This window comes from Chamaea fasciata, unplaced genomic scaffold (genome assembly GCF_029207755.1).
Source record: "Chamaea fasciata isolate MVZ Bird 193981 ecotype frontalis unplaced genomic scaffold, bChaFas1.0.hap1 SCAF_10, whole genome shotgun sequence".
NCBI lineage: Eukaryota > Metazoa > Chordata > Aves > Passeriformes > Sylviidae > Chamaea > Chamaea fasciata.
The window spans coordinates 17316877-17342606 of NW_027094095.1; the positions used below are offsets into that span (position 1 = coordinate 17316877).

Sequence of the window (25730 nt, forward strand, 5' to 3'; positions counted from 1 at the left end):
AGATGCCATGTTGGTACAACAAAGTAAACTGTTAATACAGTCAGACTTGTTTCTTAAAGCCATTCAATGCATGTTATTTCCACAGGATGTTACAGGTGATTTATTTGCATCTTGGTGATAAATATTTAAGGAGCAGAAACATTATTTAAAAAGCTTGTGGGACTACAGGTGTCACTTTTCAGAATAGAATCTATTCCCCTGTAGTAGTTTATGTCAGTGATCCTGTAAGTACCTGTGGAAATGTATGTATTCCTTTCTGCTTAGGAGTGCTCTCTGTAGTCTGTCCTTTGCGTGGTCTCCAGGAGGCAATATCAAGTACCATGCTCAGGCCTTAGACTTCAGACCACAAGCTGTAGGCTTCTGGTTGTTGATTTTTTTCCACAGTTCTTGCCTAAAAAAAGGTAGAGAACTTTTAGGGAAAAAATCAGGAATACGTAGAGAAACTGAACAGTAACACTAATGTTGAATCCACAAGCCTTCTAACCTGTTTCATTTGTTTAAGCAGCCGCTTTTAATTCTAATAGGTACTGCTGCACCCAGGTAAACATTATACTTGATGGTATACTTGAAAAGTGCACCTAATAAGTGAAGGATTTGTAGAAATTCAGTACATATAGCTGAACTCCTTTGAGAAGCTGCTTTGTTCTTGTCATAGTGCTTGAAGTTAATGGACAACTGAAATAGAATGGCTGTATGTGTCATACATTGAGTGAAGAGGATTGACTTAAAGCCATTAGCGTCCAGAAAAGAAAGACAAAGGCAGAAATTATATTGCTTCCAGATGAATCCTAACTGTTCCCCAAATTCTACGTTAGCATGACAGGCTATAGGAAGGCCATTAATTGAAGGTCAGATAGCGCAATTTTAGTCAGATTTTCTTGATTGAAAAAGCACCAGGAAACTCTCTAGAATGTTACAGAATCTACAAAATACGTTTTAAAAACTGGTTTAATGGCTTGATGGCCTAAGTGACAATTCTACCTGTCATACTAAAAGGGAAAGTTAGCTTTCAACACTGTCTATGGTAGAAGTGCTAGAAGAGCTGAGTTATGCTGCAGTTTGAAAAAAGCCAGTTAATTATTTTTTTGTTTCTTCAGAATTCTTTAATGCAATTAAGGCATAAACCTTAAAACTCTCTTCCATTGCTGCTGTTCTTGAATTGATTTAATGTCAGCTCTCAGTAGCTTCTTTGCTTCTGAAGAAGTATTTTGGTAATAGATCTTTATCAGCATTTTCTCTTTAACAGTTTTAAAAAAATAATAATTTGATAGTTAACTCCCCTACATTCTAATATAGATTTTTTAATAAGCCTCATCAGTCATACTTACTGTAATATAATTAAGGTGCATTTCAAAACAGTCCACTCTTGACATCAAATACTAAATACAAAACAAGTACTTGAATATATGCAACATAGAAAACTCCAGTGTAGGTCATTTGTGTGTTCCTGTGAAAAACATGTCTCAAACCCTTCTCTTTGATTAGCAGATGTGTCAGCTAGAGCTTTTAGTGCTGAAATCTGTACACAACCTCTTGTTTTTTGACTGTTGATTCCTCCCACTTCTCAAGTCATTTTAACAGTCTGTGTGTTTTTTGGGCATCTTTATAAAGTTGGTTAGGTAGGAGGCATGGCTGTCTACTTCAGTTTGCCAGTCTTGAAATTCTGAAGTTAGACTACTGCTGAAATAAGGATGGAGAGAGAAGGAAAATCTTAAAATCCTCTTTTTGTTAACCAATAAAAGTTGCTCAGCCAAAAAACTGATATTTGTGGCCTCATGATTAACATAAAGTATCATTTGCTCTTAGGCCTTTTGTCAGCTTTGTTGTCCTGTCACTACTTTTCATTCTTTACTTTCCATCTGTCAGTAAATCCACATGAACAATAATGGAAAGATCATTCTGTTAGTATAATTAATACTGTAATGCATCATTGCTTGAGCTGACTTATCTGCTGCTTGAAGCTTAAAAGAATGTCCACAAGTTGCAGTAAATCTGTTTCTCTGCCATGGAACAAACCCCAAATACTGCATAGCAAGAATCATTGAGTTAGAGTCACGACAGCTCTAATTCTTGTATCCTTGGGCTCTCAGTACATGTTGGATACCACTTGCAGTTTTGGATGAGAAATTGGACAGGCTACAATAATAAGTGGTCTAGTTAGCGCTGGCTGCAGAATAACTACTTGTACCAAACAAATGGTGTTTTGCTGTAAGAGGGGGAAATGCTACTGTTTTAGATTATAACCTTTCATTTTCCCTTTTTGGTTGCAGACATTTTTCTGTACACTATGGAAGTACAGTTCTGAGGAAGGTGGAGCAGATGTTCATTCAGGAAGTGGTATTTTGTCATTTGACTTAGTACAAGGAGAACTAGGTGACATTTCAAAGTTTGTATTATGTAAGAGGTCAAAGTCATCTAATGATGCCTATTAGCCTTGAAAATTAATTGACCTGTAGTATGGGGTTTTTAATGGATAAGCTTTCTGAAACTTCCTTTCCATTTCATTGTATTTGAATGTAAACAGTCTTCATTAGTAATAGTTAATTAGTCTGGTTTGTAGAGATTCCAATGTGTTCAGGCCCAAAATAAAATGCTGATGTAATTTTTACAGAAGTACTCCTGCTAAATTTTCTTACATATAGTGATGTCATGCATTTGCATGAATTGTGTTCAAGGGAAACTACCCTATATGCCACTCCTAAATAACCTAGCTATTTTTCTAACTTTGTCTTAAATACTTGTGACTTCACTGTTCATATAGGTTATCATGAAAAATATCAGTGTCAACTGTGCCCTTTATGCCTAGATATTATACAATTGTCAAAGAAAAAAATTGCATTCTTCCTTTCCCTTAATATTTACCAACTTAAGAGATTTTGTTGTCTGTTGAGCCATCTCAGAAGGAAATAAATGACTACATAGGGTGGAACTTCCAACTAGAAGACTCATTGTCTTCCTTTTTATTTTGTAGGCTGTTTTCCATCAGTGCAGTGAAATGAAGTGCTAGTGCCTGATGTGTTGGAAACTACACTGCTTTTCACTTCAGTTTTGCTTTTTACCTTTTGCTCTTAATTTATCCTAAATAAAATTATGACTTGTCCTGAAGCATTTATCGGTTAAATGTGGCATTGTAATCAATTTTATGAGTTTTTAAGCCAACATGAATATCGAATTGCAGCTAAGGGCTCTCAGCACCATACAGGGTGGGGCCCATAGCGAAAGCTGGTGTTTGAGGAATATTGCATAATAGTTTTAAAGAATTGTTTTGATATTTCATTGTGAAGTTTTGTTTAAACTGGTGGAAAATTGTCATGGATGGAATCATGCACTTCGCTCTCAAGAAAGAAGAAACAATGCATTTTGTTTTTATCGGGCAGTGTGTTAACAAAGTTCTATGGTAAATGTGACTGCTTTAACAAAAATCCATGGCAAGGTACGTTTGAGTATTTACTGCCTGTGAACAGGGTCAGAAAGAACTGACTGAGACCCTCCTGTTTAGTCATGAGGTTCAGAAGGGACCCCCCTTTCATTCTAAACTCCTCAGAGGGGAGTTTAGATGCAGCTGGATCCAGATTTAGTCCCAGACTTGGTGAATGATTTTTGTCTAAACGATTATAAATGCACATCCTTTTCTCTATATCCCTTAGATAAGATTTCAACGTTTTAGTGTGCTTATTCCCAATTCACTTACCAAGTATTTGATACAATAAGGATTATTTTAGCATTCCTACTCAGGGACTTATCCTAATGTGCAGCATTGCCGTTCAGGAGAGCTCTATGGGCCTTGGGCTGTACATAAGTATATGGAGTAAGATGATTGAGTTGTAATCATATTTGTACACTGGCTACCAATGTTGGCTTCATCCAGATTTGGCTTGAGCAGGGCATTGACCAGCACTGTGGTTTGCAGTGTGCCTGCTCAAATTAGCCTTTGACTATTGTGTTACTATGTCTCCCCTGAATCCACTTCAAGCCGGATGCAACCATCATTACCAAACCATCCATTAGGACCACCGCTGATGGGTATCACTTGGTTTTACAGGAAATAGAGGCCAGGTTGAGACAGAGAAGGAGAAACACACTGTCACAAAAAGCGTGGCAACTTGGTTTTACAGGAAATAGAGGCCAGGTTGAGACAGAGAAGGAGAAACACACTGTCACAAAAAGCGTGGCAACTTGGTTTTACAGGAAATAGAGGCCAGGTTGAGACAGAGAAGGAGAAACACACTGTCACAAAAAGCGTGGCAACAGGACAAGATGTACATAAGGATGTATCCTATTTTCATACGATAACTGCCCTGGGCAAATGTTATACTGCCAGATGTATGTCCTGATTTTAGATAATGCTTTAATGAGAGTTTATACTTTGGAAAGCACTCCAAGCCCATATATATTGCATCCAGAAAACAAGCCTGCAGGTTTTCTTGTGTTTTTCATTTTTACTCTCACGTGACTGCTTAACTTGTTACTACTTGATTATAATTAGGTACTTGATTTTCATCAACAATAATTTCTAAGTGGAGTACTTTATGTCTTTTTAAAGCAGGCTTTGCTTAATATTATGTGATTTCAGTCAAGAACATGAATTCCTCTTCCTCGGTTTATGTTTTCATACTATGAGTAATTTACCTAACTCAAATGTAATATTCAGCATAAAAAATTTCTATGTAACATTTTAAGCTTCTGCTGATGTTAGGAGTAAATTGAACTTATGCCCTATTCTATGTTACTAGCATAGCATGCATCTGTTTTAATTTCGTTGAACAGTTCTAATTTCAAAGTCACATGTTTGTTGAGTTTTTAACCCTGAAGAGCTACCCAGGATTAAACGAACCATAGTCTGCGTAGAGAGTCTTTTGATTCCCTTTCTTTTCCTGTCTTTAACAGGACATTGCCTGTGTAAGCAAAATCGGTGTTAAATGCTTAGAAATGTTGGGAAGTTAACATAAAAGGTTCTGGCACCCAAATGAGGGTCCTGCAGAAACTGGAAAACTGCTTACATTTATTTCAAGTTTTTCTTAGCATGCTGCAGTCTGACAACGAAGTTCTGGCAGCACCCAGATGTGTGCACATAGGACTGAGTTTCATTAAACCATTTTCCATGCAAATTAAGGGTGGTCAAAAGAAACTCATCAGTAAAGTCTTACTGGAAAATTATTATTGAAAAATTGCTTGAATACTTTGTGTGTGTAAAATATATGAATCCTGATTGGTTTCAATTTATGTGTTAGAGACTGTTTGAGGTTCTTGTAAGGACACCAGTGGGAAAATGGCTCAGAGTTACAAAGAAAAAAAATTATAGAAACCATTTTTTAAAGGATGTTTTAGTGAGGGAAAGGTATGAGGAGGGAAATCATTGTGGAGCCGGCCATAGGCAGGCAATGATTTGGAGAGGAAAAGGAAAAAAAAAGCATTTCAAAAAATGAATGTGGACTCTTAGTGAAAAAATGATGGCTACTCAAAAGTGTGTATCTGAAAGAGAACTGACCCATGAGGCCTCAACTCAGAAAGAGGTTCAGGAAAGAGAAATGGCTGTGGACTATTCTGCTAACCCAGAAGCTGTATGTGGAAATCCTTTAAAAACCTCTGTTTGCTGGCTTTGCTATTACGTGTATATGACTAACTTACAAACTGGGGAAGGCATGGATGTATGGCAAGTCAGTACATATCCTGGCGGCAAATCTGGTAGTCTAACATGGGTCTTGATAATGAGAGCAGAATCACACAGAATGTGCTGAGTTGGAAGGGACCCATGAAGATCACCAAGTCCAGCTCCTGGCCCTGCACAGCACCATCCCCACACATGTGCCCAAGAGCATTGTCCAGGCACTTGAACTCTGTCAGGCTGGTACTGTGACCACTGCCCTAGGGAGCTGTTCATTGCCCAGCCACTGTCGGGATGAAGAACATTTTCCTGATATACAACCTAAACCACCCCTAACACAACTTCAGGCCATTCCCTTGGGTGTCTTGGCCACCAGAGAGAAATCAGTGCCTATCGCTCCTCTTCTCCTCAAGAGGAAGTTGTGATTGCTGTGAGGTCTCTCCTCAGTCTCCTCCAGGCCCTCAGCCACTCCCTACACAGTTTCCCCTCAAGGCCCTTCACCATCTCTGTTGCCCTCCTTTGGACACTCTCTAATAGTTTAATGTCTTTCTTATATTGTCCTGCCCCCAGCACTCGAGGTGAGGCTGCCCCAGTGCAGGGCAGAGGGGGCAATCCCCTCCCCTGCCCGGCTGGTGACGCTGGGCCTGATGTCCCCAGGACACGGTTGGGCCTTCCTGGCTCTCAGGGCACTGCTGACTCATATTCAACTTTCTGTTGACCAGGTCACTTTCCCCTATTCAGCAGTGCTCTCCAGCATCTTGTTTTCCAGTCTTTATGTACAGCTAGGATTGCCCCATTGCTATTCTCAGAAGCTTGTTTGGAAAAGGACAGAGAGATGGAGACTGCCTGAGAAGTGCGACACAGTACAGAAGAGGGACAGAGAGTCGCCCTTTTACCAGAAATTAGTATCCTGAAATGCAAACCATAGCAAAACAATCAAGGGATTGTTTGGCAAGTAGAGCTCTACATACTTCTAGGTATTATGAGTTTTGAAAGAGTTGAAAGGTTGAAAGATTTCCCTTAAGTGGTCATTAGATACTGGTTGCCTGGCATATGGGGTGTTTTTAAGCCGCATTTTCCGTGAGGTATTCTAATTGGGCAATGGGTTCATTCTCTAACAATAACATCTTGTCTATTTGGCTTTTTTGTATTTTTCACAGAAGTGCCTTCCTGTTGTACAGCATTTTCCTTTTCCCAGAAACCCTTGTGATATACTTATGTAGAATTTTGTCGTTTCTGTTTCAGACAGCTGAGCCTGAATCCCAGCATGGAGAACAGCTTTTTTTATTCCATAAGACAAGTCAGTGGGCAATCATCATAGGAACTTTATTCTAAACATTCTGTCCTACCCCAGCAGCAGTGCTGGAACCCATGAAGTAATTTCTTAGCTTAATCAGCACTGTATCTGTTTTATAAACAGACATATTCTTTTGGGTTAATGAAAGGTTACATTGCAAGTTGTGGAAATGTGAACAATGTTACAGAACAGATATGTATGTAAGTTTCAAATATGTACTTTCTGAAATGTACGGTTACAAAGTTTGCTGGATTATGCAAAAAAGTTACAGAAATAAATTTGTGTGCTGTTCTTCATGGATTTTTTTTTTCTTTCCCGAATGAGACAAATTCATATGGTAGAAATCACATGAGTAGTTAAAGTCTTCATTTCATTTGTTGTGTCTGTCCATGCATTCATATATGTGTTTTGGGAGAAAGACCAAAAAGGCAAGAAACATTTGTACATGTGTACTTGATTATAGTACGAATTGAGCAGTGACCAAGGTGGCAAAGTTTTAAGCTCAGATTTCTAAAATTGTTTGAGGTTTATCTGCCTCTGATGCTGAAACCTGTTATCAGATCACATTGCCTTCAGGAAGAATAGAATTAAATTAATACCGAAAGTTTTTGAAAATTAGAAAAAAGTCATTGCTGAACTTGAATTGAATATCCTAAGCTGGTTCTAATATGCTATTCTTGAAAATTTAAGGTAAGCACAAGCTTGTTAATATTCAAAACTCGTCTAACACTTGACTATTCTTTTGTCTTCTTTTGAAAATCCTGCTGCCTGCCAGTGAGAATCTGAACCTGCTTGTGCTCCTTAGGATGAGATGATTCCAGTAGTGTGCTTGTCTTATTGGAATGACTCTGGGAAAGAGCCAAACTGCCACAGAAGATGCTCAACTGCCATGCTACTGAATTGCTCTCTTGGATATATTTCTTAAAAATCTCTGCCAGCATCTCAGAAGTGAAGAATTTTAAGAGGTATAAATTACAGTTACTATGTAATAAATTATTCTGTTATATCAATAGCTTGCTCTGCAAAGTAAGCTACTTTAGAGAAATGAACTAGAGTAGTGTTTTGCTCAAGCTACGTATTCAAAGGAGAGTTATTCATACTGCCCTTGTTTTGCCAGATTCAAACAGCTACTCAAGAATCATAGATGTTTAAACAGCCTGAATAATTTTTTTTTTCAAACCTATACAATGACATTTGCCCTTTTCCTCCGTGGCTTTCTTGAGACTCTTCTTATTTAGAAATATCGAAGACTTCTAATTATAATATAATAATCTAGATTATTTATTAGTTTGAATGTAAAGCAGAGAAAGGTGACTGGGTAACAAAAACATCCACTTCTTGGGCTGACCAGTTGATTTCAGCAGTGCTGGTTTCAGAAGTTATCAGTAAATTCTGCCAGAATTAAAATGCTATATTTTCTTCAGCTAAGACATGTCTCTGGTGAATTGCTCAGACTGAAGTTTCAGGGCCTTTTATACTAAATTTAGGGTTCATCTTGTTTGGCTGCTTTTAGAACAGGTTAAAAATACTGTAATAAAAGTGAAAAGCATGAACTCATAGATCTTGGTTTAGGAAAAAGCTCTCCCTTAATCCAGAAAAGTACATGAGGATTGATAACATCAGTGCATCTTATCTTATCCGAGACCTGAATCTTGCCCACTCTTATGTACCCTCATAAAATGATCATATTCCTATTGACATTGGAAAGTAGGTGTCTCTTTGTAGGATCTAGACCTTATTGTAGCTGTGGAAGTTGCCCTTCTCTGGATTAAATATTCCATTTGGTTTTTTATGGCTGGCAGACTTTCAACCTAGCTGTTTACAGGCAGAAGTTACATGAAGTGTTTATTTACCTTTAAAATACTGTTTTGTGGGTTTAAAACTTTATCTTTGTAATTTTTCCTTGGTATAGTTAAGGATGTTTGTTATGTGGAAGAGTACCTAGTAGTACTTAGTATAAAAACATGTGAATTCATAGAGGAAGTGACATCCACTCTTATTTACTGCAGCTTTAATTTGGAAAGACCTAATATTTACAGACACATTTGTCAGAAATTGCTTCACAAGTATATTTTTTTCCTCTGCTGTGCTAGAGTCCTTTTTTTTTTAGATGTAAATGAAATAGGATTTTCACTCACAATTAAAGGTTCAAATCTGTGATCAGTGTTATGTTCTGCAGTAAAGTTCTCTAGCTGTGTTATTGAAGTTTTTGAGGTAATCATGAGTGCTCTGCCTGAGCTGACCTGAAACTGGATAAACTATGGCTGAGTTTACACGGTTCTGTGTTGTGTGTTTTTGCTGGATTGTTTGGGCTGGATTTGGGATTCCTGTATTGCAATGTTGCAAACTTTTCTCCTCCTCATCAAAACTTCATTTTCTGTTTCATAGTGTCTGTCGTTTTGCTTAATCAGGGTTACTTGTTTCCTTGGATAATAAAGGGATGAGCTGGATAATAAGCTAGTATTTTCAGTATTGTCCCCGGTTCCTTTCTCAGCATAGCAGGATACCTTACTTGCTTTTGTGGTCACTGACAAACAGATTGCTGAGCAACCCACAGTGCTGCAGCTGTGTTCCATCTCTACTCCTGGGGCTTTTAGACCCTGCAGTGTGCAGGCTGAATTGGTTCTTCCAGTTCATGATCCTTCACTCATTCCTGTAGTATTTTAAGTGATTCAGTACTGTATTGGAGGTTCAATAAGTATACTTAAATCCTTCCATCAGTTACTCAGAAGCATCTTATAATGTGACAGGTACAGGTGCAAATGTCTTCACTCATATATAATTCCACTTACAGATCAATAACTATCTTACGTATTAGAGCTATGATAGACCTCCTTGGAAAATTGCATTCACCGGTGAGGTGCAGTGGGGAGTGTAGAAGGATATGAAGTGGGTGGATTTTAATACAGAATTTTCTTTTAATAGAGAAATGATCTGTTGTTTAATTCTGTAATGAGATGGGTAGGCAAACAATTTACTGCATCCATAAAGCAAAAATATGAACTAGCAGCACCACGCTGCAAACTGCAGGCTTGATTGCTCTTAACTTTAGGTAAATATAAGATAACATATTCCTCAGTAATGTGGTAACAATGGAGGAATTAGCACAAAGAAGCTGTAGTGTGTAATAAGATTCTCCAACTTACTGAATCCATGTGTTTACTTGTCCATATTGTAATTGTTCTCTCTACCTGAATTTTTTTCCTTTAGTTTGTGATTAGGTAATTTCTCTAATGGCTCCTTGTTATTGTGGAAGAGCTGTGCAACAGCCTTTGTATTTCACTCTGCTTCTGAAGAAGTGTGTTCACATCACATTCTTTTTCTAGGCAAATAAATAATGTTTATTAACAGTGTAATCACAGTGACTGCTGTGGTGAGCTTATTGTGGGCAAGGCTTTAGGTAGAGGTTTAAGGGAACCCAGAGGGTGGTTAGGCACTGCAACAGGCTCCCGAGGGCAGTGGTCACAGCACCAGCCTGACAGAGTTCAAGAAGTGTTTGGGCAGTTCTCTCAGGCACAGGGTCTGACTCTTGGGGGTGGTGCTGTGCAGGGCCAGGAGTTGGTTTGATGATTCTCATGGGTCCCTTACAACTCAGCATATTCCACGATTGTGTGATGCTGTGACTATTCTGCTCTGCACGTGTGTTGGAACATGTGTGATCACACATAGGACAGGGAGTCTCTTTTTCTTCCCCCATCCAGATTGTATCTAGATGGGGCCAGATTTCTGTTTCAACTTCTTTCATGGAAGATGTGTATTCTTATTCACAGTGCCTTTATGCCCACAAGGGAGATGGTTTTCCCTTGGTTTTTGAACTAGACTTTGAATTTGGGATAGAAGCATGAGGAAGCTTAGATGTTGTTTTTAAGTTAAAGATCACTAGTCTAATGTGGGTTAAGTCCTGTAATTATGTATTGACGTAGAGAGGGAGGGACAGATTCCGTTCTGCTTCTGAACTTTGCATGTATTTTTGTCTGGGCTTTCTATTCTATACTCTAAAAATATACAGACTTCCCCACTTTGGATTCTAGCCCCAAATTATTCTGGGCATTTTTCAAGTCCAGAGTTATGGGCATACACATGCAACATGTGAGATTTTGTTAAAAGTTGTTCATAAAACTTAGGCAGTATTGCATATGTATATGTAAATTGTATAGATTTTGAATCCAAGTGATACACAAATTGTCAGTGAATGGGTTGCAGAACCTCCTGTCATTTATTTTTATAGCTAATGGCTTTTTTTATATTCCATTTTCTACAAGTTTTCATTAAGCAGTGCATGTAAAGTGCTTCAACTTGACTTTGATGCGCATTCAGTATCAGAAGGAAAGATCAGGCCTTTTATCTCTAAACTACAGATCAATTACCTTTCTAAACACTTACCTCATAATTTTCCTTTAAATAAAAAAGGAAAAAAAAGGTACTACAATCAACTGTATTAAAGAGAAGAAAAATGAAAGTGGTTGGAAAAATGGCAGTATCACCAAAGATAAGATATAAGTGACTATGGACCTGCCATTATAGTATTAGATACTGGTGCACAATGTTCCCATAGAGCGTAAAAGAAAAAATAGTACCTTAACATTTGGAAGTAAAAAATTCCATAATTTCTTGAAGCAAGAAGTTAGCTGGCTTGCTAATGAATTAAGTATATGACAGCTTTTAAGTGAAGCACAGCTGCTGAGTTGTCAGAGCAGGTGACTTTATCATCAGCAGATTTTGATGGTATTATGCTTAGGATGAAATAACCACTTGTTTCAAAAAACAGTCTCTAATATCCTATCTGAAGGTCAGTCTCATAGATTTCATTCCTTAATATTCTAGCTGACATTCCCATTTTCTGAAGTATGAGTCTTTAGGTACATAAGTCTTGGATATTGTAGTATCAAAAAGGCTACTATGTGCAGCATTGCAATTAGGTAGAGAAAATCCTCTTACTGTTACATCTGTGACCTGTAAACCAAGAGTTCCAATTTTTGTTGTTTATACATTTTTACTGGGGCTCTCATAATAGTACAGTCAGGTTCTAAGTAGGGGTGCTTTTTGATTCAGCACTATAAGACTTTAAAAAAATAATTCAATAGAAATAGTGTTGGAGTTTAGTGTAGGTAAAATACTAACATCCTCTTACATAGCCCTTGGCCGTGTAGGTTTCAGCTTAGGAGGTGTTTTTGTTTTGAAGTGACATGACATTGAGTTATTATTTCAGAAAGGCAGAAAAGAGACTGTTATTTTATTCATTTATATTCCAACTATATTAAACATGCTAGTTTAAAACACAAGACTCCCTTTCTTTGAAACTAACAAAATAGTCAAATGCAGGAGAAGCTATTCAAAATTGTCTTTTAATAAAAGTTTAAAGTCTTCAAAATATATTTGCCCCTGGAGCAAACTTTTTTCATTTAATATTGTGTCTGTTAATTAGTGCTTCAAATTTGCAAATTCTTTATTGGTTTATATCAATGTAATACCCAAAGCTCATCTCATTGCCAGCTTTGAATGAAATATGATCCTGTTTATTCTATTAAAACGAAGCCTTGAAATTGTTACCCAAATGCCACAGGAATTCTTGCCATTTTCTCATCAAATTCCTCATCAGATTTTTTGTTAAAGTCACATTGTTTTAGATTTTGAGCCTTGGCATTTAAATGAAATTCAATGTTCCCCACTGGAGAAAACATCTGCAGGGACATATTATGTACAATATCCATTCCAATCAAGCAGGAGTGCACTGTGTGACTGAATGAGAAGCTTATTCTTACTCCACTTAGGTTTACCCTGATGTGGCTATTGAGTCGGTCTGTGACAAGAAATGTTTAGAAAATTAAACTAGCAGAACAGCAATGTTTTCTTTTTGATACTCAGAGCAAATACTTCCAGTTGCACAATATTAATTTAATACTGACATATTTAAAAAGAACCTGAAGGAGTTTGGTGCCAAATTCCCTCAGAAATTCAATGGAACTTGGGAATTGGAGCCTTCAGGTTGCCTTGGTGTATCAATCTGAGTGATTATTATTAAGGGTTTTCTTTGAATATAAAATCGTGATCTACTGAAACTGAAGGGAACAGAGCAGTGTTGGGGGGAAATGAAAAGGAAAAAGAAATCTGTTCTGTAATGCAATAAAATATATTAAAAAAGTTGCAGGAATTCTTTTAGCATGAGGTTAACAATCAGTACAGAAGGCCTGGAGCAGGCCCATTTTTTGGAGCAGCTGGTTTACACACTAAGAGTGTCCCCTTCAGTTGGTGGGCAGAAAAAGGCAATGTGGAGGAGCAAGACCTTCTACAGAAGATGTGGGTGTTTGTGGAACTTGCTCCTTTTTCCAGTGTAGAATTCTGACCAAAAAATAACTAAGTCTCTATAAAATGTATTCATGGTGACAAACACCTCTGCCATCCTTTGAAAGACTTGTTTAACAGCCAGGGCACCTGCCTGTAACATCTCTTCTGCTGCAGACCTGTGAATTATGGGCTTTTCAGCTGCTTTTTAAAAACTAAAAGAGATGTGGCAGTGGAGGCAAGGGGATCACTCCAGAGAATTACTAGAATTTATTTGTCTTTAGCACGACAGGCCATGAGGACCACATTAGGAATACCAGGTCCAATTTTTGTGCCCTCCAATACAGGAAGGACATTGATAAACAGGGACAAGTACAGCAGAGTTCTAGCAGGATGGAGCCAGGCTGTTGACAGGAGGGCGTGGTGAGAGAGGGAGAAACAATGGGCTTAAATTGGAGAAAAAAAAATTAGAATTTCTAGCTGGATGTAAGGGAATACTGTTTCCTCTTGAGGACAGACAGGCATTGGAATAGATGATGCGGAAAGGCTGGGCAGCCTTCATCTATGGAAGTTTTTAATGTCGAGTTAGATGAAGCCCTGTTTAACTTGATCTGACTTCAAAGCTGTCTCTGTTGGGAGCTTAAGTCTGGGCTAGAGACATTCTGAGGTCTCTTTCAACCTGAATTTTCCTATGATACAATTGGATTTGGAGAGGAGGTTTCATGTTTCTATTTAAAACCTTCCTCACTCCTTTCTTGTCCTTATTCTACCTCAGTTTATTTCAGTTTATTATTTAGAGTTATGTCAATGGATCTTTCAGTGGTGTATAGTTCCTTTCAAGAGCCCTTCTGGAAGAACTGATTAGTAATGAAACAAAAAAACCAAACCGAAACAAACCAAAAACTAGCAAACCCAAAACAAACAAAAAACCAAACAAAAACTCCAAAAAACAACCCACCAACAAAAATCACAACGAATCAGAAAATAGAGTCAGCAAAAGTTATCCAATATGGTTATCATATAGAGGGAATTCAATCAGTAAGGTACAGAGAAAAAAGAAAAAGAAGTATAATGGTAACGAAACATTAAATTTATGGTAGAGTTCCAATTCTGTGTGTGACTTTGTTTACAAAATGTGCCTATTTGATAAAAGCAGGCACATTAAAGCTTATAAACATATGATTAACCCAAGGAGTGCAGTTCTAAACTTGTCATGTTCACGACTGCTTCCTTCAAGTTTGATGAGACAAGAGAGTTGCAGACTGAACTGGAAATCAGGAAAGCTGTATACCAAACAGAAAAGGTGTTACTGAAAATATTCTCCTTGAAATCTCTTGCATTTGATACTCAGAAAATATTAATGTAATGTTACAGCTGATCCTAGCTGTCAGAGGAGCCGTGCAGTAAACAAACACTTCCTTAGAAATTAGGTAGATCAGATAGGAATTGGGTAGATCAAAGCCCATTACAATGAGTAGTCTGTTCTAGTAAAAAATAACTGTGGGGCATCTTATGGCTAACTGCATGAAAAGGATAATTTTAAGCATGAATTGCAACATATGGTCTTAAGAAGTATTCTTCAAATTCTTTTTTTTTCTGATTTGAAAGGATTTGCACTCTTAACTGCTTTCACCCTATTGTGCAGGTGAGGTGTTTTTACTAACTACAGCTCTCTTGCTTTCATGATTTGCATACAGTTACATTGAGTAGAAATGGATGATGAAAAGGACGTGTGAGTTATTCTAGCACCTGACAAGTAAAACAAGTTGTTTGGGGCTTTTTGGTACTCAGGAAAGCATTGAAAAAGCTGATCAGAAGTGATGTTCCATACTTGTTCTCCATGACCATTAAGGGAAAGTTGTGCTCCTCGGAGGGTGCACTGTTAGTAGTTTTTAAAGAGAAATGTGAAGTATAGTCAAGTAGCTCTGTAAATATTTTGTTCGTAGTGGGACAAAAAGGAGAAGAAGCATGAATTAAAACATCACCATGCTGGTTCAACAATTCAGTTCACATCTGCTGGCAAGAAAGGATGTTGGCTGATGATATGGTAAGTAAGTACATGCAGCAAGGCCAGATTATTTCTTTTTTCATAATTTTTCAGCCTTTGCTGTATTCTTCAATTGTACTGGAAAAAATGTAATGCTAAAATAGGAGCAGATTCTTTGTTTTTTTCTTTCTGTGATTCCCCATTACATTTGCAGAGATGACATGTCAAAGACAAATTTCTGAACTGCTTCTTCAGCAATCTCAAATGGTCTCTGAATTTCGGGCTCAGATGCTTTCTAGCTCAAGCATAATTATCAGGAATAACACTTTCAGTAGGGCTAACTCTGCTTTCACTTACAGTCAGGTAATCTCCTTATCTTTTGTAGGCAGAATACAGGAAATTCTTTTCCTCATGGAGCGATTCAATTTGGGGTTTAAGTTTGTGTTATAAAACTAATTCTTCATAATGCATGTATTGAATTTGTCCTGATTTTCTTTAGCTACTGTCTCTGCAAGGCTGACATGAGTAAAAATAGTATTTTAATAGTTACTTATTTTTATTTGTTCATGGGTTAATAGAAATGATTCTGAAGATGTGAACTCTTATGTGAGGAGCAGACTTATTAAATAAGCAATCACTATTTTTGCAGGCAGAGTACATGTTTAAAACAGAAAGCTGCTAATACCACAGAGATAAAAGGATCATTTGCACTAATTTATGAAGCTAATTAATCAAATGAACTGAGTATATTAAGCAGTTGGTGATATTCTGCTGAGCAGGAACTGAAACAGTTAGAAACTTTGTCAGTCTTTTTTTTTGTTATTGCCATCACATGACTTATATTGTGAGTTTCCTACAATAATAATAGCCTTTTCATAAACACTGACAGCTTAAACAGTTCAATAAACAAGAAATGGGAATGCTCATAATAGCCAGGCAGATTCCTCTTTATATCATAATGTTTTCTTAATAAATTACTGAGAATGAAAGACTAAGTATGTGAAGACCCTTCTGGCTGTAAATATTAGAGGTATAAAAATATTGTTAGTAGTTAGTACATGTTAATTCTGAAGAACAGTAGGGATTTATCTGAATTTATAGCAAATTTTAAAAAATACTGAAGTTCTGTGCAACTTCAGAAGATTCTGCAGTGGAAAAATGTGTTTTTACTAAAATAGTGTAAATAAAAATACCAACAAATAGTTATTTTATATTGCCCAGAGTTTGTATGAGATGCAGAGGCAATGCATTTCAATGTTAGATTTGTTGGTAAAACCATCAGCAAAGATGAAGCAAAATGTTTCAAGACAGATGCAAAAATTTTTCAGGGGCAAGCCAAATAATGCCACCTAAATCCTTCAAAGCACGATTTAGGGTTACTTTCTGACGTGACAGAGATGTGTGAATTAAACCTATTTTGTCTCCAGAAGCCAGTAGGAATGAGACATGCAAAATGAGAATTTGTCTGTGAGTGTCCCAGGCAGATCTATGGAAATTCATCCCCGCACTGAAGAGTGTGTAGTACAGGTGATGTGGGAACTGCCTCCCAGGCATGGAGCTGTACTCTGTGCCTATGGGCTTCTATTTGCTGTGTGTTCTGGTGCACTGACAACACCTGCAGGAACCTCACAAGAAATAAAACCTAGAGATCTGGAATGAAGTTGTATGGGCAAGACCAGTATGGAAAGATTAGGTAGGGGTGGATAACCTGTGCAGTTAGCTAAGGGCATGTTTTGGCATTCAGTGCCAGAGGGAGTGAGGTTATACAGCAGAAAGTTTTGAGGTAAGATGAGAGAGGAAGTGATAGTAGTTTATCTGATTTAGTGCTGCTCATGACAGTAGCTGACTGAAATAAATTTAGGAATCCCTGCTATCAAACATAAAACTCAATGAGATGAAATCCTGTTTGTCTGGATTCAGAAGTATCTTCAATAAGCTTTGTAGATTTGTTTTCCATTCACTTTTCATTCCTTCTTTTCTTGAACTTTAATTTCCTGCACCTTCTTACTAAAAACTGCCAACTCTGTCAGTGACGAGTCATGGTGGTAAAGAGAGAGCACAAGAGCAGAATCTAAATAGAAAAGTCAGTTCTTTTTCCAGCCCAGTCCATTTCCCACCCTGCAAGATTGAAAGGAATAGCCTCTTTGATACCCTTTGAACATCTTGTCAGCTGACATGGTTTGAAGCAGCCCTAAAACTACTCAGCTTTGTTTTGTGGTCAAGGCTGAACGAAGTCAAGAAAGAAAAGTGTTCAAAAATGGACATCTGGATTTTATGACACCATGCAACACTCACTACATAACAAATACAGCCCACCAAAACCACTATTTCCAAGAGTATCTTTACTAGAAATGGAAAAGAAAATATTTTCAAATATATTAAAAAAAAGTTTTGGTGATGATTTCCCACTAGCTTTCAGAAAGAGAGGTATCCCTAAGTTTTCATTATGTCTTTGAAGGTCTCTCCTTAACATTTAATGCTGACTGGTGCAGCAGTCATTCCCTTTCTATGTTAAATCATTAACTGATGATATCCAATTCATAGTTTCAAGGACATTTAATATTTTTTACCTTTTTTCAATTTATAGAATCGTTCCTCCCCCTGACAATTCCCACACATTTTTATTGCATACTGAGCGGCCTCAATTGAAATGTCTTCTGTGAACTTGACCATCTTTATGGATCAAACCATGACTTCCAGAAATAGTTACAATTTTAGGGATTAGTGCTTTTCAGTACATAGAATACGTTTTCTAAGTTATGTATTGTGAGAGTTGCTGGTATCTACTTAGGAACAGTTGCTTCAGATCAAAACCATTTTCCACTCTGTTGTCCTTTGCCATATCAAATAACAATTGAAACAGCAGCAGCAGCCAGTGAATGTGGATCAATGATATCTTCAGCCACTGCATTTGTGTAAGTTTAATCCATTTATGTGAAAATCAAGTTACTACTGGCCTGCTTTTTTCTTACATGGGAACAATTGATAACGTTACTTCAGAAGAAATTAATCCAGAGAATTAATTAGCAGAATCTAGTATCCAATAAATGTAGTCTTGAGAAAGATTTCATGGGTGGTCAGTTCTAACATTAAATGGAAGGTAAAAAAGCAGGTACTGCTAGCTGTTTTCCATAATCAAACAGAAGTGACAGAAAAGGAACAAATAGGATGATGTTGACTTTGGAGAGAAGTAAATAGGTCAGTTCTTGTACCGGTCACAGAAAAGCTTTGAGAAAAAAAGTTTCAAGTTTCTGCCTTAGGCCCATATTTAAAGGGTTAAGTTTTTGGAAGAAATACTTTGAAAAGCAAAAAGAAAACAAGATTGTTTCCGGACCATTGAGACCAATGAGATTGATACCTCAGAAGCTGCACTGGTGCTTTAGGATCAAATTCAACCCAAGTCAGTGGGAGAAAAACAAGTTAATGGCTGCATCATTCCTGTGTCTTTTAGCAGGTTAAAATTTTGCAGTTCACAGACGTGGACCTTACATCTGATTAGTTAATGCAATTTGGCTGATGAGTGGTGACCTCCATAGCTGCTGTATTTGAATTTTTGATTTTGAGTCTAGCCCCCATTTTTTAATATAATTTTGTTGTTATTATTGAGTGGTTGCAGTTGAAAATACAAATGGAGATCAGTATGCTATTTCATGAGGGCTGTGTGTGTGTATAGCCAAGCACTTTGAGCCAGATTTTCAAAGGCGTTTAAGAGTCTGAACTTTCAGAGAGATGTCTAAGAGGATCTTTGAGAGACTGTCTGCATGTTTAAGCAGCTAAATGACTTTAAATATCTCGGATTATTTTTGAAAGGTTTAAGCAAGTGTTTGAGCAACTTCTTGAAACAGGGTTTTAGTAAGAGTGAAGATCTCTTAAAATCCTGAATAAGTCATATTTTTCTGTGGATGGGAGTTTTTCATGCAATTCCCAAACACAGAAGATTTCTAAAAATAGCTTGTGTTTCATTCAAAAACTCTTTAGAAACAGGCATTTACTGCTTACTTCAGTAGATGTAACTCAAAGGAAAGAGAAACCACGTTCTAGTTAGAAATCCTATTTTAAGCTATTTCTCTCTTGACCCATAGGCCTACGTATCTCTGACTTAACTCTGTGGGCTGTAGCTTGTCACTGAGAATGATTCTGCTTTTGGCAGATGTGCTCATTCAGCATGTTTGCTAACTTAGCAGGAAAGTGCTTCTGTATTTGCTTTGTCTTGGTTTCTGAGCAGTGACTTATTTACTGAAACATTTCTTTCTCTCTCTCTTTTTTTACTTATTGGAATTGATTGTGTGAGTGAAATTCAGGATGTTGTGACTGTAGGATTGTATGCTGTCAGTTTTTCTAGAAGGTTTTATGTGCTTGTAGGACCTTGTGTTTCATTCATTACTCTGACGAAAGTGAAGAATAACTGTTACAGGGAAACAGGATTTATCAATAATCACGTTAGAAATCTTTTCAGTGCAGTCTTACTGGTAAAATCAGGGATTTTTCAAAGATGTGTGTTTTTTAGATGTGTTTAAATTAGTTGTTGCTTTTTTCAGAAAAAACCCTGAGGCATGTGTAAAACTAGTGGCTACATAAAGCTGAAGAATCAGATGTCTGCTGGGCAAATTGACAGAACTCATTAATCTTAGATGCAGTGTACTATAGAGTCTGTCCTTTCATGCACCTGCCCATGCCTAAAGTAATTACATGATGGCACTATTAATACTGAAGAGCTTGAGTGGGAATAGGGTTATCTTCTCTTCCTAGTAATTGATTGCTAGCTGATTAGTGGACAACATTTCTCCTACAGTATAATTGCCTTTCTGCTATTGTAGCCTCTCTAACCTGGGGTTAGGCCATCTTACTGGTTTTGAGACCCTAACAATAGCACCACAGCCCTCAAAGTAATGAACTGGAACTCAGTCACTGTGAATTCCCCAAACAGAAGAGGACTAGTTAAATGTATTTCCATGATAGCATATTTTACAGCAATCAGACAATAGAAGATTTGTTGCCTTCCCTCCCGCCTTCTCTTTCAATGGAGATATTTTCAAACCCTCTGATTCCTGTGTGGAAAAGCAGGCAGTTGACTTCTATTAAAACACATCTGTTGCTCATATAAAGTTATTATGTAAAATGTATCAGAACTGTTTGTAAAATGTATCAGAATGTTAGTATTTTTTTTTTTTGTGATGCTATAGAAATAGAGATCGATGTATTTGTTTCTTTAGAAGCAAACTGGTAATAAAGGAGCATATGAATTCTGCAGTGTGGTCTCAGAGATCTGCTGGTGTCTGAACATGATTATGTTCTCATATTTTGAAAGGTTACTCTGTGTTATTTATGTTGAAGGCCAGTAGATATCAGGCTGCTGCTCGGTTAGGTCTGGCATAGGAAGCACCTTTTGCTATGAAGCTGACTGGAGAGAGCAGATGATTTCCAGGGCTGCATAGAGCTGCATCGATTCTCCTGCCCTGTGATGCTTGGTGCCAGCTGCACTGGCCTGGGGACACAGGGACCTGCTGGGCAGCTCCTTGGTGTGCAGCTTCATGAAGGTGGAGATGAAAGATTACACTGCAGGAGACCTGACAGATATGAATCTTAGGAGGAAGACATGAAATATATGATAATTTCCACCTCCCAGCTTTCTGATGACCTGAAAAATAGCTCCTACTTTGCATCACCCTTGCTTCTTGTTATGTTTTTTGTTTACTATAACTCTGCACTAATCCAGAGTCATATACATCTTTGAGCTTTCTTACACAGATGGGATGGAACCCAGTGATACAGCAAAGAAGTATCTAAACTCTACCTTAATGCTGTGCCATATACTTCCTCACTTGATTATCAGTTCGTTCTATGGTACACCCAAAAGGCTAATTTTATTAACATTTTCTAAAGACTTCTGATTGGTCCTGTTCAGTACAAGTGCTTAGCTTAATCACTGAAGTGAGTGTCAAAGTTTAAATTATGTAACCAGTTCCCTAGATCCCCATTTCCAAAGTCATTTAGGAGCAGTCAATAATATTACTCAATATTACTTCCAATATTCTGTCTATGAATCCAGCCAGAGGTATGTTCCTAAGAGGAAAGTGCAAGAACACACAGTTGTACTCCGTGACATAACCTACCTGGAAGGACATTTCATTTTCTAACTTTTGTAAATTACCAGATACCCAGAAGAATGATGACTTGCCATAGGAATGATACCAAACTGGTCAGAAATCTCAATGATTCTGTCTTTCTTCTTGTGGCATGCCCTGTAAATAATACAAATATAGCCGAAATGATCAAGTACTTTGATGATTTTGTAGTAGCCTGTGGGCTGGGGAAGTGTTCATATGGAAATAAAATCTCTTGCCAACTGACTTTCATGAGTGCTAGTTTTGGTCTCAGACAAGCTTTTTGTCTGCTAATGGATTTTTGCACCTGACTAGTGATTCTCAAAAATAACTTCTGTCAGATATTTAGCAGCTGTAGAGGAACTATACAGGAAGAACAAACTGAGATTTGCGTGCACTTAACTGGTGACATGACTTACTAAAAATTCACTTTTCAGATCTAGAAAATGAGCCTCATGCAAACTGGAGCTGAGAGAAAAGCTCTCCTGTGCATGGTGTATTTTTGCTTTATGGCGTGGCCAGCCTTCAAAAAACTGAAGTCCGTGCATGTTTATAAAGTCATCCCACAAGCTTCTTTGCACTGCATTGCTTAACAGCTGCATGCACTGGTTTTACTCGGGGACACCACATTTTATATTCTATGCCCTTATGCAGTATTCAGTTGTGTTGTCCTTTACACATTCGTCTGGGATTACAAACTGAACCTCTGTCATTCTTAGTGAGTTAGCATTGACATAAAAATGTCTAGCATACAAACTCATGCAAATTACAGCATTTTTTAGCATTTGTACGAGCATGACAGGGTGTTAGGGATGGATATTAGAGAGTCTTGGGGTCATAATGGAAGTGTGTTGTCAGGAAAGCAGAAAAACCTCCTCATTTTTTCTTCTGGTTTCCTTTGTTTTCTGCAAACAAAAACCAGTCTGTTCTTCTCACCATAAAATTTAAACCAAGAATCTTGAACTGCACAATTCCTTAAAGCAGTTCTTATAGCTGTATAACTGTTAAAACATTGTTTGTTGGATAGAAGGAGAAAAAACAGTCTTTCCCAGGAAATGCTAGAGAATTTTTAGAAAATATTAATCTAATATATGCATACACATATTCCAAGTGGGCCTATGTTATGTGTAAGAAATACTGAAAATGTTAAGTTTGCAAAGCAAAATCTTCAAGTCAGAAAATGCCAGCCTTAAAGTTGCTCCTTGAAAAGCATTTCCCTGCTTGGTGGCAATGTTTCATGAACAGTCTTTAATTATTGGATCACATGCTGTTTTTTTCCCTACAGGACCACGGCCTCATTCACTGCACAGATGGATTATGTTCTCTGGGTTCAGCATTTTTGCGTCATTGTTTCATGTGTGGCCCCAACTTATCTGGGAAATACTCACATCCTGCCCTAATTAGAGAAAATTTCACTTTCACGTAGGCTTATCTGGGCTGCTCACCACTGTCATGCAAAATGCTTCTCAAATGTTATACAATAATTTTCATTTCACCTGTAGAAGGGGAAAGCTGTATGTCCATTTTGCAAAGAGAAGGTTGAACCACAGAATGATGGTTACAGACTTACCCAGGAATTGTGTTGCTCAGGACCTGTTTTTTTTCAGGATGCTTATTGGGGTATGTGATAATGTTTATGTTTACTGCTAGACTTCCTCTTGATTTTTCTCAGGTGTAGAAGCTTTTGACACTTCCAGAAGTTACAAATGAGACATTCGGGACACAAAGGGTATGTTCTTCTTTTCAGCCACTTGGGCTCTTAATGCAGTCACAGATTACTATAGCTAGAAGATCCAGAACAGGTTAAGAGGACATTCCTGTGTAGTGAGGACTCTTTACTGCAAGTCTCTAAAGCTACCCGTCACCTTCAATTGAACTTTAGCCCTTTTAAACAAAAATGAATTCCCAGGGAAAAAACCAGAAGAGATGAAAGGCGTTTTTACTACCCTTAGTGACTAAAATTGTTTACAATGGCAAAATTAAAAAATAAAAATCACAGTGTCTCATAAGAAGCACCACTTCTTAACCCATCTTTTTGCCAAGGTGACCTGAGAAAAATGTCTTTCCGAACCTCTGATCTGATTGGCTTAACTTTATGATGTAAGCTCATGAAAATCCCAGACTTGTAATTTCAAGTCTGTGTGTTTGATTTCTTACCAATGCTACTTTTTACATTAAATAATCTATCTTCTTTTATAATATTTGCTTCCTAAATTCACGCATTTACTCGTTGAATCTACATCTAAGCTCCTCAAAGGAACTTTCAAGATCCTTTGGTAAAGGAGGAGTCAAATGAAGTTCTCAGTCATTCATCTGTCTTGAGTATGAGATAGTATTTCATTTTTGCTATGGATCATAAGAATTCATTTTGCTGAAGGAAAAGAAATGAGAAGATGCACATCAGGAACGTACTTAGTACTCTCCAGTGCTACTAGGCATTTGGTTTGCAACCTGAAGTAGATGAGGACATTAGAACAAGGGGGGGTTTGTATTGTTCCCTTCCCGTTGATCTCAATAGAGATCAAATTGGCAAATCAATTTATGCTCTCAGATTTCAGCATCAGGAACATTTCTTTAAATCAACTGCATAAACTCTTGTGGTCAAGGATGGTAACTGTTAAGTGTAGTAGGTTGCCAACACAGAATCAGGCATATGCTTTGTTAATGAAGAAAGATGTTTCTGTAGCCCTTTTGTATAGAACTGCTCAAGCAGTTAAAGCTGGATGTAGTTCCAAGGGAAGTGTCATGGGAAGTGCAGGGGAACTTTAGCTACAGGAGGTATTACTGGCTCCACCTGTAGTAAATATTCTCTACAAGTATTTAAGCAAAATAGTCCTTCACTATCATGCTTCTTATGTTGAATTTTTTGAATAGTGAGCCTGAAAATAACAAGTTGAGCTCATTAGTAGATTAGGTTTTGTAGTGAATCCATGTGTTTGGTGCTAGTTCTTGTTCTCCAGTTTGATAGGGTTTCTTTTAGAGAGCAATTACATCTGTTTGACATGTTTTCATGTGCCTCTAGCCTTGACTCCTTCTTACTAAACAGTTCTATATCAAGGACAGTGACTCTTCTACTGCCATTAACTGAAATCAGGATCCAGGAGAAAAAGTTAAATACCTTTTAAGATGCAAATTGAAACAAATTATAAAATATGTATAAAGAGGAATATATTTTGGTTTCATATACTGTAGTCATTGAAAGTCAAGTAAAAAACAAAGTTTAAGGCATGGAGATGAATTAAAATTAGGCAAAAAATTCCCTATTTCTACTTCAGATAAGAAAAATGAAGTAGAAGGACAAATCCTTTCACTAAATGTGTGTATAGTTTTCCATGTATTTTTCACTTTATCATTAACTTAGAATGATGTAATTTAGTGAAGTTTCATACTAATAATGTTGCTGTATATCCAGAAGTAAATAAAAGTTACTTTTTGTAAAGTAACTTTTTAAAAGTGTTTTACCACTAAAAAAATACATACTTGAAGATACCAAGTATTCTTGTCCACTGCATTTTGATTCTTACTGAAAAAACCTTAATTTGAAAAGGATTAAAGGCTTAAAAATTAAACAAACAAAAATCATTCCTCCCTTACTAAATCCACTGTAGCTGAATGTTTGCTTTAGTTTTAATTTGTTTTGGTTTTTTTTTAATCTGTATTTCTATTGGTTTTTGAGGCTTTTTTTCCAAATTTAAAATTTCATTTATAGGTAAGAATGAAACAGAAGTCAGTTTCCCTGTTTGTTTTGCACATCAGGGTCAAGGGATGGATTTTTACATCCTTTGCATGCACTTATGATTTGTTAGCAAAAATTAATTTGCTGAGCTTGTGTTTTCATGAAGTTGAAAGGATCAAGACTGTCCAATAAAGAGTTTTTGCCTGAACACAGCAAGCAGATACAAGAAAAACTACAATTGCTCTCCTTTCATAAATCAGTGGCTTTTTCTTTTTCTTCTGATGCCTGTCTTGGGAAGCTGCTTAACAATTTGTTTGACTTAGATGAGCTATTGTAAGTAAGTTGTCATGCTGTTGCTTTTGAAGATATTCTGCCTGGCCAGGAGCTAGATTTTTTTCATTTGAGGGCATATTTGTGCAGCAGAGAACACTTTGCTATGTTTTGGATCCCATTTTCACCTATCCACTATAAATTTGCAAAGCTCCCCCTTTATTTTGTGAATCGGTTTCACTGGCTAGCACATCCAAGACTTTTTCTCAGACCTTTTTGACTACTGGGTTATCCTGTTTGGCTGTAACAGCTAGTCAGCAGTGGCTTACAGATTTTATTTATAGTGATTGGTGTGCAAAGTTTTGTTTCCTGCCTTGCACTAATTCACTGCTGGATGCCAATTCTTAGCACTGGTGTTGTGGTAGGAGGTTTGGGATTATGATCAGCTTCTTCTCCAGGGGAACTGCAGCTCCACCAGGGAAGTGCAGATGAAAAATGGGGTAAATAGC

The 25730-nt window shown here is 37.3% G+C and overlaps 1 long non-coding RNA gene across 1 annotated transcript in view; it reads left to right on the plus strand.

The window, feature by feature from the left end:
• The first annotated feature begins 7760 nt into the window (after positions 1–7760).
• LOC136294612 (uncharacterized) overlaps positions 7761–25730 on the plus strand; it is a 76550-nt gene continuing 58580 nt past the window's right edge. Inside the window, exon 1 of the long non-coding RNA XR_010722461.1 lies at positions 7761–7867. This is a non-coding gene — a long non-coding RNA (uncharacterized lncRNA). The remainder of the gene's footprint in view (positions 7868–25730) is intronic.